Source organism: Dermacentor variabilis, chromosome 2 (genome assembly GCF_050947875.1).
Source record: "Dermacentor variabilis isolate Ectoservices chromosome 2, ASM5094787v1, whole genome shotgun sequence".
Classification (NCBI taxonomy): domain Eukaryota; kingdom Metazoa; phylum Arthropoda; class Arachnida; order Ixodida; family Ixodidae; genus Dermacentor; species Dermacentor variabilis.
This window is the reverse complement of record NC_134569.1, coordinates 130,063,642-130,078,127: the sequence shown is the minus strand read 5'-3', so window position 1 is coordinate 130,078,127 and position 14,486 is coordinate 130,063,642.

The window sequence follows — 14,486 nt, the reverse complement described above, 5'->3', positions numbered from 1 at the left end:
AAATCGTCATTAAACATGCAATTATTGCGACAAATACCACTTTACCGCGAAAGCAATGAAAGAAAGCACATTGATTAAGTCAGGCCGACACGTTTACGAATAAATTTTGATATTTATAGCATTCTAAGCACAAGAAATATAAGCGCCAACACGAATTGAGGGCATTAAAGCGCAACTTGGCCGGCTTTCAACCGTGTCGCCCCCGGAGAGCTACACTATTTGAAATTCCCGCGATGACGTAATCGGTGACATATGCCCCGATGTGCAGCCAATAGCTGAGGTGGGTCGAGTTAAAACGAAAATATAATACGCGCATCTAGGGTTCCGGGAGTCTCACCAAAATGGTCGCACGAAATAGCGACAAGCGGTAGTGACGAGCGACAGGTTTGGACGTCGCGGAGGGCGATCTGTCCACGTCGCTTCTCCCGTCAATGGCTATAACGTGCTTAGTATTCTTAGCGTACGTCCCCAACTTTGGCAAAATGCTGCAGCCTGATAGCCAGACCCACAAACGTCACGCGTTCGCGTAACAAAAGGGCATGTGCGTGGTGACCCAGTATGTACAATATATTACACCTTCACGTTGCGGCAGCTATAACTTAAATCACGACTATTTATAAAACTGGTTATGGAGCATCTCTGCAGTTAGGACATGGCACCTAAGAAGGGCTTATGAACTGCCGAGCGGCAGCAGAAATGATGCCAGAAGAAGATGCCAACGATTATAACAGGAGGCTTTATTGTCAATATATCGAGACCCACAAATACTTCGTTTCGTGAGGTTATGGTAGAGGTATTTGGGGCAATTAACCAATTGTTCATTAGGGAGCTTGCTGATTAAAAGCACTAAAATACGTACCACACTCCAGTGTCCACAGAGCCCTCATATGCGCAATTTCTGCCGAACGAGAAGCAACAAAAATCTCATAAAGCACTCTAGCAGTACCATGTAGGTACATCGTTTTATGTTTGTTCGTTATTTTGACGCGAGCGAAATAGAAAGAATCATAAGCCTCGGCTTGCACTATATTGCTACACGCGTGTGATATTTGATTGTTCGAACGAGACGTGTGGGCGCCATCACCCGAGAAAAGAGGAGGAAAAACGAACTGGGCTCGCGCTGTGAATCTAACCGGTCAGCGCTGCAACCACTGTTGTAAATATAAACTGTGAATAGTTGCTCGTCTTGCTGACTCGTACTTCGCATAACATTGTGGTGGAGGGTGCCATTCCTCGTCCTCGCCACGGAGCTCCGCAGCGGCCTCGCCGTGGTCGCGCTTTCCGCCATGGCTCCCGGTGACGACACCTCGTCTGCTTCAACTCCTGCGACCCCGACAACCCCGTACGTTACGGTTACAAATCCCCGCGATTGTGGCACAATCTCCGGTCAAGTTGATGTCGACGTTGAGGACTGCCTCAACCAGTGTGAGCGTGTTAGCCAAAACAACCGCATGGACCCTACCATTATGCTAGCCAATGTCCTATTCTACTTGGGCGGAACTCCTCGGACACACGAGGTCGAGATCTCTAGCTGGGATGCTTTCAAGGAGAAGCTCATCGACCTCTTTGGTAATCCCACCGGTCGGTAGCTTGCTGCTAGGAAAGAAGAGCTTGCTACCCGAGTTGAGTCTTCTACTGAATCGTATGTCTCGTACATACAAGACGTGCTCGGACTTTGCCGGAAAGTCGACGACAATATGGCTGAGGTTGGCAAAGTCGGCCACGTAATTAAGGGGATCGCGGACGACGCGTTCAACTTGTTGGTCTTCAACAATGTGCTCACCATCAACGTCACTGTGAATGAATGCCACCGCTTTGAGCTCGCCAAAAGCCGCCGCGTCATTCCACAGCTGTCCCGGCACCCTAACAAAGCGCGAAGTCGTCTTGCATCGACCTTACCGTTTCACCACCCTTAAATGAGGGCGTCACCCCTATTGTTCGCCGCGAGCTCGAGGCTGCAAGTTCTGCGCCGTTCCATCCACGCCCACTTGACCGCACCATTGACCAACCAGCCCCAGCGATCTCTCTCATTCAGGAAGTTGTACGGCAAGAATTTGCCAACCTCGGTTTTCTTTCTGCCTGCTCCATCTCCCGACCTTACGCCCGAACAGTGCCGACACCTACGCCTCACAGCGATCGGTATTCCCCTCCCAGATATCGCAACCCTACCGAGTGGAGACCTCCGGACGACAAGCGCATTTGCTACCGTTGCCTCCGCATTGGCCACGTCGCTCGCCACTGCCGTACCTCCTGGACGTCGCCGTACTCGAGCTTCTTTTCCCAGTCTCCTCACCCATAAGCCGACTCGTGACATTACTCGCCTCGCCGTATGCCTCCTACCACAGGCGTATCCGTCGATGACAGTCATCGTGCTCGCTCACCGTCACCTTAGCGCCGTCGGACCCTGTCGCCCCAGCCACGCCGATATTCATGGCCGATCAATTATGAACACTCCCGGACGGAAAACCAGACCATGCAGCTCCTGGGGGTAGTGATGCATTATCTTCGTCGTGTAGAAATCCTCCATTGACGCTCCTAACGAACCAGAACCTATCTGATGTTCACGTCGACGGTGTCCTTTTGTCGGTGTTAATAGATACGATAATAGATATTAGATAATAGATAATAGATAAGGGCTGACCAATTGTTCCCATGACCTAATCTTCGGACTCGACTTTCTTACGGCGCATTCAGCTTTGAGTAACTGTTCTGCCGCTACCCTTTGCCTCGAACTTCCTCTACTCACGCATATTCATGGTGAACTGCCGAACATTAGTATGACCGCCTTCGTCCACCTGCCACCTAAAGCCTTGACTTTCGTCGATTTGCTATCATCTCTCCTGTGTCCGATGGTGATTACGTCTCCACACCTGTTCCTGATGTCCTTTTAGTGCTCAATATCACTGTGCCCCAGTCCGTCGTCCCCGTCGCCGGTAACGGGACATGCTTCCCCGTCGTCAATTTGGGCCTGACAAAGGAAGTTCTACCCCAAGGCACATCGGTTGCAAGGCTGCGTGGTATAGGAGATGACCAAGTCGCGACGTTTTCAGCTGACGTCTGCTCAGGTTCTTTACCATTTCCACAGGCTGCTATCTTTCCCTGACGCAACATTTTGTCCCATGATTGCTGCGGACCTATTGTCGGAACAAGCAGCGGCACTGTGCCGCCTTTTGGGTTCCTACCACGACATCTTCGACCTCAATAATCGCCAATTGGACCAGACTTGAATTGTTAAGCATCACACAAATACTTTTGATGCCAGTCCCATTCCCCGCCGGCCATATCGAGTTTCTGCTTCAGAGAGTAAGGTTATTCAAGATGAAGTGAACAAGATGCTTGCCAAAGGTATTGTTGAACCTTCGTCGGGCCCCTGGCGTCGCCCGTGGTACCTGTTAAAAAGAAAGATGGTACATGGCGTTTCTGCGTAGATTACCGTCATCTAAGCCGCATTACTAAGAAAGAGGACTACCCCTTGCCCCGCATTGACAACGCCCTCGATTGCCTCCACGGTGCCAAATACTTTGAAGCAATGGACCTTTGGTCTGGTTATTTGCAAATTTCTGTGGATGAAAAGGACCAAGAGAAGATTGCGTTCGTCAGCCCTGATGGCTTATATCAATTCAAAGTTATGCCATTCGGTCTATGCAACGCCCTAGCAACGTTCTAACGTATGATGGACTCTTTACTTCAAGGGTTGAAATGGTCAACATGCCTCTGCTACCTAGACGACGCTCTCGTATTTTCGCCTACACTTGAGACACACCTTGAGCGCTTATCAGATGTTCTTAAGGTCTTCCGCGAGGCTCGGCTTTAACTAAATTCATCGAAGTGTCACTTCGGTCGTCAGCGGATTACAGTGCTGGGCCACGTCGTTGACGCTTCCGATATTCAACGAGACCCGGAGAAAATTCGTGCTGTCACGTCTTTTGCTGTACCTCAGTCTGGCGAAGACATTTGAAGTTTTGTAGGACTCTGTTGCTACTTCCGACGATTCGTTAAAGACTTCGCAGCGATTGCCCGACCGCTTACTGATCTTTCGATAAAGGACGTGTAGTTTACATGCAGCCCCGCTCAAACTGCCGCATTCGCCCAGCTCAGCAATATTCTCACCACGCCACCTATACTGGCCCACTTTGACCCGTCCTCTCCTACAGAGGTACGTACCCAGCACCAAAAGTGTTGAGATCGTGTTATCGCCTACGCTAGCCGCCTCCTCACAGCAGCGGAGCGCAACTATTCGATTAAAGATCGTAAATGCCTGGCTCTCGTCTGGGTGGTTTCCAATTTCCGCCCGTACTTGTATGGCACGCACTTCGCTGTAATCACGGACTACTATGCACTCTGCTGGCTTTCCTCACTCAAGAATTCTACCGGCCGGCTTGGTAGCTGCGCTCTGCGGCTGCAAGAATATTTCTATGCAGTAGCGTACAAGTCGGGCCGATTACATCAAGACGCAGACTGTTTATCACGCTATTGAGTGGAGGAACCACCCGCCGGCCCTGACCTATATGCCGACGCTTGCGTTTTCTCCGTTTCTAAGCTGCTAAACGTTGCCGACGAGCAACGCCGTGATGCAGGCTTGCGCGCCATCATGAGTGGCTTGGAATCTTCGTCTTGTGATTCGTCCGTTCACCTGTTTTGTTCACCGGGATGGCGTATTATACCGCCACAATGTACGCCCCGAAGGTCCTGCCCTACTCATTGTCATTCCTAAGCACCTCCAGCCAGCGGTTCTCCAAGGACTTCATGATTTATTAACGGTAGGTCACCTTGGCATCTCCCACACCTACGACCGGATTCGCCGACGCTTCTTTTGGCCAGGCTTCGGACACTCCATTCGGAAATACATTACGGCATGCGAGAAATGCCAGTGCCGAAAAACACCATCGACACTCCCTGCCAAGTGCCTTTAACCTCTCGATATTCCTTCGGAGCCGTTCTTTCGCGTTGGCTTGGATTTACTTAGGCCTTTTCCTCTAACCACATCTGGCAAAGGTGGGTCGCTGTGGCGACAGATTACGCCACGCGCTATGCGATCACCAGAGCACTTCCAACAAGCTGCGCCACAGATGTCGCCGATTTGATTCTACGCGACGCGATTTTGCAGCATGGCGCTCCGCACCAATTGCACACTGATCGTGGTCGGACATTTCTTTCTAAAGTCATCGCCAACATCCTGCAGCCCTGCTCAACCAAGCGCAAGCTGACTACATCTTACCAATCACAGACTAATGGTCTCACGGAGCGTCTGAATGTCCCTAACAGACATGCTTGCAATGAGTGTCTCGTCCGACCATATACTCATTGGGACCTTGCCCTACCCTATGTCACTTTTGCGCGTAATTCTTCGCGTCACGACACTGCTGGTTATTTCCCGTTCTTTCTGTTGTTCGGCCGAGAACCTACATCGCCACTGGACGCGTCCCTCCCATCGCCAGCGCTGCTGCGATATATGGCAGCTACTGGGTTGAGTCAGCGTCTGTGATCCGGACTGAGTGACCAAGCGATATCCCCAGTAGACCTTCTCTTCTTTTAATCTTTCCGTCCGTTTTTCCATTTCCACAATGTAGGGTGGCCTACCGAGCTCAGTCCTGGTTACACCTCCCTACCTTTCCTTTATTATTTGCTCTCTCTCTCTCGTCCCATTCGCAGCAGCAAAGACCAGCGAGTATGCGCTTGTCCCCATCACTAGGGCAGCCCAAGCACGCGAAATTGCCCGCACTCGCCTCCTGACCTCGCAAGAGAAGCAGCGGCGCTTGTACGATCGCCAACACAGATACGTTCACTTTTGGCCTGGATCTCTGGTACTCCTGTGGTCCCCGCCTCGTCACGTTGGCCTGTCAGAAAAACTCCTGTCTCGGTACACAGGCCCATATCGAGTGCTGCGTGCCGTGGCTCCAGTTACGCACGAAATCGCCCCAATCAGTAGCAGTGCCGCATCTGCCCCGAATCCCGCTGGCGTCGTACATGTTGCACGCCTCAAACCTTATTATCCTCCTGCTATTACTGATAGTTAGACTTACCCAGACGGTACTTCAACCGCGGGGGATAATGATACATGCATATTGCGTGCATCTTGTCGCCGATGCAGGCGGTCGCCCCGACGAGTACGACGAACGCTCTCTGGCTCTCGAGCTGTCGGCTGAGCTGGATAGGGCTGCATTAGACTTTGTAAATACACTTTGTAAATAGTGTCCAGTTCTTATTCCTTCGTTCGCGTAACAATATTGATTTGGTGGCGTCGCCGCACGTCTCTCATATTCGCGTTTTCTTTCTTTTTTTTTTCTATCCTACTGAGCGTCTTCTCTTGTTGAGTGGCTTGTTTGGTATTGCATAATGGCAATTGAGTAACGCTGCTGAATTAATTTTTCTCTTATTGCCACTTTAATATGCCCTAGCGATGGTTTCTTTTGAGGTGAGGCTGCTTTCTTTGTTTGACCTAGTTTTGTGGCATTGGGGGCAAGCCACTGAAGCTATATCGAAACCGAGCCTGCACAGTTCCTTGGAAATCCTTTAAAGGGACCCTAAAGAGAGCAATCATTATTATTGCGATAGCCATTGTATGGACACTCCAAGCGCATTTCTGCCGTCGCCATTGCCGTGAGGTTCCGTATGAGTGAACGCGTGTGCGGGTGAGGCAGCGAATGCGGTTCAATCTCGCGTGCGCGAGTGAGGTACGCGGCCCGGATGTGTGCCCCCTCCTGTGGCCCCCGATGCCGGGGGGTGAGGCGATGGAGCAGGGGCGTTCTTCTCCGACAGCTGCTACGGTGCCTCGATGTCCTCCTCGCCCGCGGCCCCGTACAGAGTGGAGACAAACGGGGCATCTCCTACGGCGTTGGCCACGCGAATCGCTGACGCCGTAGTAGACGCCTTTGGCGGACGCCGTAGGAACGCGCCGCCCGTGGTCGTGTGCCTTGAAACCGGTCCGCGACATAAGTGCGCGCCCGCGCAGGCCTCATCTTCAAAGCGATCTGCAATGTTTGCACAGAGCGCGTAGTGCCGCTAGCTTCGTATGCACTGTGCTTTTGACGCTTCGTACGCGCTCAAGTGACAGTTGCACAGAGGTCAGTTGGCTCGCCGCTGCTGCCGCGATTCCTAACTCCAACCTTTTCAGGGACAGTTTCCACTGTGAGCGATGTCTGTTGAGGTTTACCTGTGCGCGCGTGACACCGTGCTGGTTAAAACACGTTGACGGGCTAGTTGGTGTTAATCCATGATAGAATGTGTAAGCGCGACTGAACAAGGACGTTGAAAGAAGCAAACACACAGAGACAGCGCTGCCTCCGTGTGTCTGTTTCTTTTTACGTCCTCATTGAGTCAAGCTTACGCATTCTATCATCGTTAATTTAGTTAGTAAGCGAATGCTTACGAATTTACACGGCCGATGAAGCCACTACCCTTACTACGTACAGCTATCTACTAATTTGCTATCGCAATAGCTGCTTCGTCTTTCCGACGGAACCGCGAATATTTTTTCTGTATCAGGAAATTCCCATTTACAGTACTGCCCACACACCCCTCTTACTTCGAGAAGAGGTTCATTAAGCCACAAAAGGCGCACAAAGGAAAGACAAGTGGTGACGTCGTCTTGAAGTTCTTGCACCAGTTCGACTTGACGTCACGGATTTTGACGGCTTAGTTAGTCGCTTATTGCTGAAAAGGAACCGCAAAGGAGGCGAAAACTGAACCATTGCAAGTTTTACCTTTTACTAACTAATAACTTTTAGTGATCGAACATGGTCGAAGTAAAAAAAAAATGCTTCTGAATACATGACGTCATACTGCCGTAATTGTGTGGGGTTCACGTGCGAAGTAAGGAAAATGAAACTTTGACTCTGATTTATTTTGATATTAAACTTTTTATCGCGAAATTTACTAGAATAATGTTTTCGAAGAAAACTTCATCCCTCTAAACTGATTTGGTGTTTCTCTTTATTGTCACGTTATTTTGGAACATTGTATGTATGCCCTTATCAGGCGAAAAGCGTTGATGTATTAACTGTACTGCAACTTAAGAGCATTGCGTCAATCAGACGAGGGGCGAAGGGAAGCAAATACTACCGGTACTTGCAATTTTCAAACATTGACTTAAGTAACATAACTGCACATGCATATTTACCCAGATCCACTGTGCAGGCCTTGGCGATACAACAGTTTATGCTGCGGGAAACCGAGATAAGCCAATACTTTTGGAGAAGGCAAACAAAGAAAAAGAAAAAGAAGAAAGTGGCGTCCGTTCGATATAAAAAACTCGGGCTGATCGTCCGAGAGCAGACACTGTAAGCCAAATATCACCGTTGGAATAGCTTTTACAATGTTACAAAGCAATCGTCACCTACGAGTTACACATCTGCCCAAATATAACCCGCACACCCGGAAGCATGCTTCGTACACATTTTGTCTGAACATTGCAGGGGACATGGGGGCAAACTTTACGCATTTACATTTCACGCAAGCTTTTATTTCGTGAGTTTTTTATACTCGGTAAGGCCGGCAACGTACTTGACCCGAAGGAACTTTCGCGTTGTGCAGCGTTGGCTCGCCGCGTAGGAATCGTAAGTGCGGCCATTCCGAGACGAGAAACGTGTTTACGACCTGGACTTGAAAACCAAACATGGCAGCGAGAAAGGCCAGTGAGGACAAGAATGATACGGGAGGGGAAGGGAACCCGGAATGACGCTGCCGATGCAGTTCAACGACATGGATTTCTTAGGGTGACCAAGGAATGGTCACCTAGAGCGCAGTCTGGAAGCTTTTTATTGTGCGAAGTATCAAACACGGAGACAATCAAAGAACTCTGCTTTGCAACTGCAGCTTAAAGTTTTGCCAATAACTTTTGAAGCTAATCGTGCCACACGGCCTTTTGATTTACACACGACTGACAAAAACGTATATTATGGAGTTTTACGTGCCAAAAGCATCATTCGATTATGAGGAACGCCGTAGTGTAGGAGTCCGGAATAATTTTGACTAACAGGCGTTCCTTAATGCGCATTTAAATCTAAGTACTTGGGTGTTTTCGCAATTTGTCCCCGTCGAAATACGGCCGCCGTGGCCGGGATTCGAACCCGCAATCTCGTGCTTAGCGGACCAAAGCCAGAGCCACTGAGCATCGACGATGGGTTTGCACACGACTGAAGCGTACAGTTGCGAGGTAATAATTCTGATCTTTCACGTCAAATTGTGGAGCGACCGCCAATATTTCCGCGTTATTGATTGGTATTGCCTTCATTGCTCACGCTGGAAACTGCAGGAAATACCAAGAGTTCTTATTTTTGCTGACGAGCTCACATGTGTCTACTCCCAGGGACTTTGCGACGAGATGTCAACAACGGCAGAATAATCGTGAAATGCTCACCGAATAGGTGAAGACTACTTATCTCAACTATCATTGCCTAAATCTTCCTACATACCCGTTGACAACAAAACATGTTGGAAGTTCGGGTTGAGATAGCAACTTCCAACTCAGGATTGTCCGGCGGGCAGTTCCTGAGGTCCAAGGAGCCGCGAGTTCTAAGCCTCAAAGTAAGTCTAGTCCGTGTTTTCCCAAAACGGTTAAAAAAATGTCCGCAAAAACCTAGTTGGTGTTCTATAACGTAAAACTATTACAATATGTTTTTATTCTAATCTCCTGACGTCAGATTTGCGTAACTGCTGACGGAAGCATACGGTGACCCGCAGCGTTGATTGAGCAGGCCATTGAAATGCTCTCTTCATTCATACAAGGTCACTTTTGTTTGCTTTCAAAGCTAGTAGCACTGCCAACTTCGACAGGCTTTTTTTATCTAATTGGCTGACATATGACGAGGAGCACGCAGAAGGGGAGAGGGTTTCTATGGGGCCAGGTTAACACAGTGAACGTAGATAACCAGATGAGGACGGCAGTGCCCGCTTCGGCGCTTGGGCCACTTCTCCTTTTTTGGCTTTCGGTGGCTAGTAGAAAACAGCGTGCAACGGAAGGGTAAAAATACCATTTGAACGGATACTCAGTCAAGAAGAGTTAGCACAAAGATGCTGTATACGTGTCGAGCGGGCTCGACAACATTATACTGTCAAAAACAGCTAGATTTCTATTATACGCAAATAAATCCATTCACTCCGGCAGTACTGACTATACAAGTGCCTGAGTGATAGGAGGACAGTTATGTTCTGTTTATTTCGAAACGGCTATCTTGACAAAAAGAAATTTTTCGGCATATTACTGCATCCCATGCGCATACGTCGCTTTGACTTAGTTAGTTTTAGTGATTTTGTGACGTCGTGTTACAAACAGGCGAAGAGGGCACAGCTTGAAAATTCTTGAACAATAGCGGAGGCCTGATGGCGAAAAAGGCGTAGAATCAAAGCTGATTCTTCTTCATCTTTCGTTCGATATAATGATGCCTTATCAGTGTGTCACGTCATATCAGATGAGTAGTTCTCGCTGTTTTCCTGACGTCGTGGCACACAAACGAAGTTGGGGTCACTCAAAGTTTGTTTGGCCAATCGTAGAGAACTGTTGGCAGAAATTGATTATAAAAGCTTGGTACAGCTTTACGTTATAGCACTCCTGTTCACATATCTGTTCACATATTTGCACCAAATGGTGTCGGGGCTAGCGCAAGTGTAGTTCAGTGTCCCTTGTGCTCTCTCAAGCAGTCGCACATTATGAATAAAGCGCATTTCCCACGATTGACATTTAAACAGTGGGACAAAGTTTCAGTTAGTATAAGAAGCACCTTGAGAGCAATTACGGCTTTCCCTCGTCTAACCTCACACCTACACTACAAGAGCCCGCAGAACTTAGCACCATTTGTGATCTGGTTAGTCAACGATAGCCAGCAAAAAAAGCTTATTACCTCACAGTCCGGAAAATTCTGTGCTTTGTTCGTATTTCATACGGAGCTTCACCCTGAGCTCAGCCGTGTAATGACCTGTCATTGTAATAAATGAGAAGAAAGGGCCTTAACCGAGGGGCCCGATTTTTATTAGTCATATGATAAGAAGCCAACAAACACTGACGCCAAAAACAACATATAGGAGCAATTACTTGTGCTTTATCGTTTCTTTTTTTTCTTTATCGCTTCTTTATCGTTACTTCATTATTTATCGTTTCTTTATCATTACTTCATTATTTATCGTTTCTTTATTTCATTTATCACGCACAAGTAATTTCCCCTATGCTGTCCTTGGTGTCAGTGTTATGGCCTGTCACTGTGGCACTTCCATACAGTCACCCCTAGAAAGGCAATAAGATCACCAGCACGCCCTGCGGACGTGTTCAAATGCGTTTAGCATTCGAGATGGTCGTCCTAGAAGGAGACAACGTGGTGTATGCGAACAGGGTGGTTAGCCCAAGAGGAGAACAAACAGCTTTCTTAAATCCGACGCAGCCTAAAACCCAAGATGCCCGTTGCTGCCCGCCGATAACCCCATTTTTCAAGTTATTCTTATGTGAGGTGCAGCCTCCAGACGACGCGATGTGAGCCCTTGTAAACTTGTCTAACGTCAACAAAGCACGCATCTATACTGGCTGCCTTATCAGAGTTATGTACTTTAAGAAGTAACCAAAATACAGAGCGTCTATGAACAGATTCATAGGTTAGAAACAGCATCTAGTTAGATTTCAACGTCATAACTAGTTTTAACGTGTTACCACCCTATTCCACAGGTTGCATGCACATAATCAGGGCCACCTGATCGAGCTTACGGACCACATTGCTCACGCTTTTTCGCCACCTGACACCCCTCTCATTTCACTTTCCTCCGAACCCCCTTGGCACCCTCATTGCCCAACAATATCTCCTGGGAATGGACGAATGTGCCTTCCTCCCACCTTATGTTTGCTCCGTTAACTCCGGGGGACTTCGGGCAATTTCTCTCAGACGACTTCGAGCCAGGGAGGTCGTTACACTAGCCTTCATTTAGACTTGAAGTATACCACTGAAAGGGCACGTCAAATGTCTGAAGGGCCCCACTCTGGCGCCTGCAGCGGCTGCCCGTAATCTACTTTCCACATGCCTTGGGGAGAACACAGTTGGTGAAAATGTAGTCACGGACGTTAAAAATGGACTTATCTGCTAATTATGAGCGATGATTCCAGGACAATGTATTTCACTTACGGTTCTTGTGATATCTATATAAAACAGGCCCCTATTTCTACTCAGAAGCTCAGTTCCAGATCTCACGCATATGTAGAAATTGATTACAAGTTACTTTGCTGTTTACTAAAACGTTATCACTTCTACGCTTGTACCTCAACAATTGTAGTTCAATGATTAAGACTGAACGAGTTAGTAGATATATTACGGTATCATTAATCCCTTGGCTACGAGTGCATAAACGGTAAACTTCTTAAAAGTACTAGCGTCTTTAGTTCCATGATGCAAACAAAAAATTTTTCAGCGATCTCTGAACACAGTCGAGCTTTCAAAAGAATGAAAAACATTGGCAAGGTGGTTCTAATCACTAAATCCAGTCATAGAAATTCGCCTCTCAATAACAGACCCATTTCTCTTACAAGTAATTGTTGCAAATTGTTGGAACATGTCATATTCAGAAATCTTGCGAGCGTTTCAGAATAAAGCCCTATTTCGCCATTGGCACAGTATTATATTCAAAAAACGTATTCCTGCAAAACTCAACTTTTATCTTTCCCTATTTAGTTACGTCACTTCCTAGATCGGTTAAACCGCGTCAACTGTATTTTTTCTGGTTACTAAAGTAGTTGAGAAGGTTTGCAACAATTTACATCTTTTTAAACTAAGGTTGCTAAATATCAACCCGAACCTCTTGAAATGGATTGAACATTTTCTTACGAGTTGCTTGGATTTCGTTACCGCTAACGGTCATGGTTCACCACTCACTGAAGTTCAATCAGGCATACACCAAGGTTTTATGCTGGAACCACTATTATTTCTTATATATAATCATGATTTTTACTGCTACAATATCCTCTCACATGCGTCTATTCGTCGACAATTGTGTTATTGTCCGAGAAATTTTTCATGGTGATGATACCAAAATACTTCAGCCTGATTTCAGTAACAATTAGTTGGTGCGGGAATTGTCTAATGCAACTAAATAATAAATAATGCCGAGTAATGCCTATATCTCGAACTAATGCTAATCCTTGTATCTGCCTTCTCAACAATGTCCTTTTACATCAGTGTTTTATAAATATCTGGGTATGCACATTACAAACAATTTATTTTGACCTCTCATATAAAATAAAATATTATCAATGCTGATCGTATCTTCAGGTATTTGTGGCGTAACTCCTTAGAACACCACTCAAATTTGAAGTTACTACATTACAAGACGCCAATACGCTCCACACTTCAATATGCGTCTGCAACGCGGGACCCTAGTTTTATTAACCAAATCCCGTTCACCTAACTTTCCATCGCAATGTTGCCCCTCCCCCCCTCCTTTCTTTCTTTCATAAAATTTTTCATCACACCAGACTTCACGATGTCCTCTACGGCGAACGCTGTACATTTCAAACCGTGTCGATCAGCGAAATACGGTTGGCATTGAATCATGTTACACGAAGCCTTTCTTTTATTCTTTCGTGCCCCGTACTTCAGAGGAATGAAACCACCTCCCCCCTCCTCCCCCCCATGTTTAGTAGCTATCACAAAAAACACTTTTTTCTTAAACTTTAACTAACACCGTGTAATTAGGAGTATAAGCTATTACCACAAGTCACTGTACTAGTTCTTTTCTACATACTATGCATTGTAAACAGTCTGCTCTTTAACGCCATATGAGTTGAAGGTATGTTAAAAAAATAAATAAATGTGAGCTCTGGTCTCTTTTCTCACTTAACTTTTTAACTCAGGCGGATGCTTCTCCTCGCAACTTCTCTTCTTTGTAGCCGGCTTTCAATTCACCATCGAATTTTTTTATTCATTGATTATTTTACAAACTTCTTTGCTCTCTGTTGCCGACTTAGTTACTTCTTGCCTCTGGTAATGGGTGGGGAGCTTATGAGAACTAAGCAAGACGGCAATAGCCACAGCGTACGGCTATGTGCGACATATCTTCACGGACGCCGATGGTATCCCAACGACGGCATGACGACGATGGCATGACCGCAATGGGACGGCAACCCTCTAATGTCGACGATGGAATAATCACAATGGAACCGCGATGGCCTGACAACCACGACATGAAGGCAACAGACTGACGACAGCTACATTACGATGACGGCATTGCTCCAACAGCATACATACGAAGACGTCATGACGACAGCATGCCAATGGCGTGAAGATGACGTAATAGTCATGATGACATGGCGACTACGAAGTGATAACGATGGCATGCGACGAATAAATGACGATGAAAGAACGGCGTGAAATGACGATGATTTTTTGACCACGATGTAGTGATGATGGCTTAACGATGACGATGAAATCGAGGCTGCCTGATAACTACAGTACGACAATGACGGAATGACGACAACTGATTACCATGGTCGGCTGACTGTACGACGACGTGAAGAT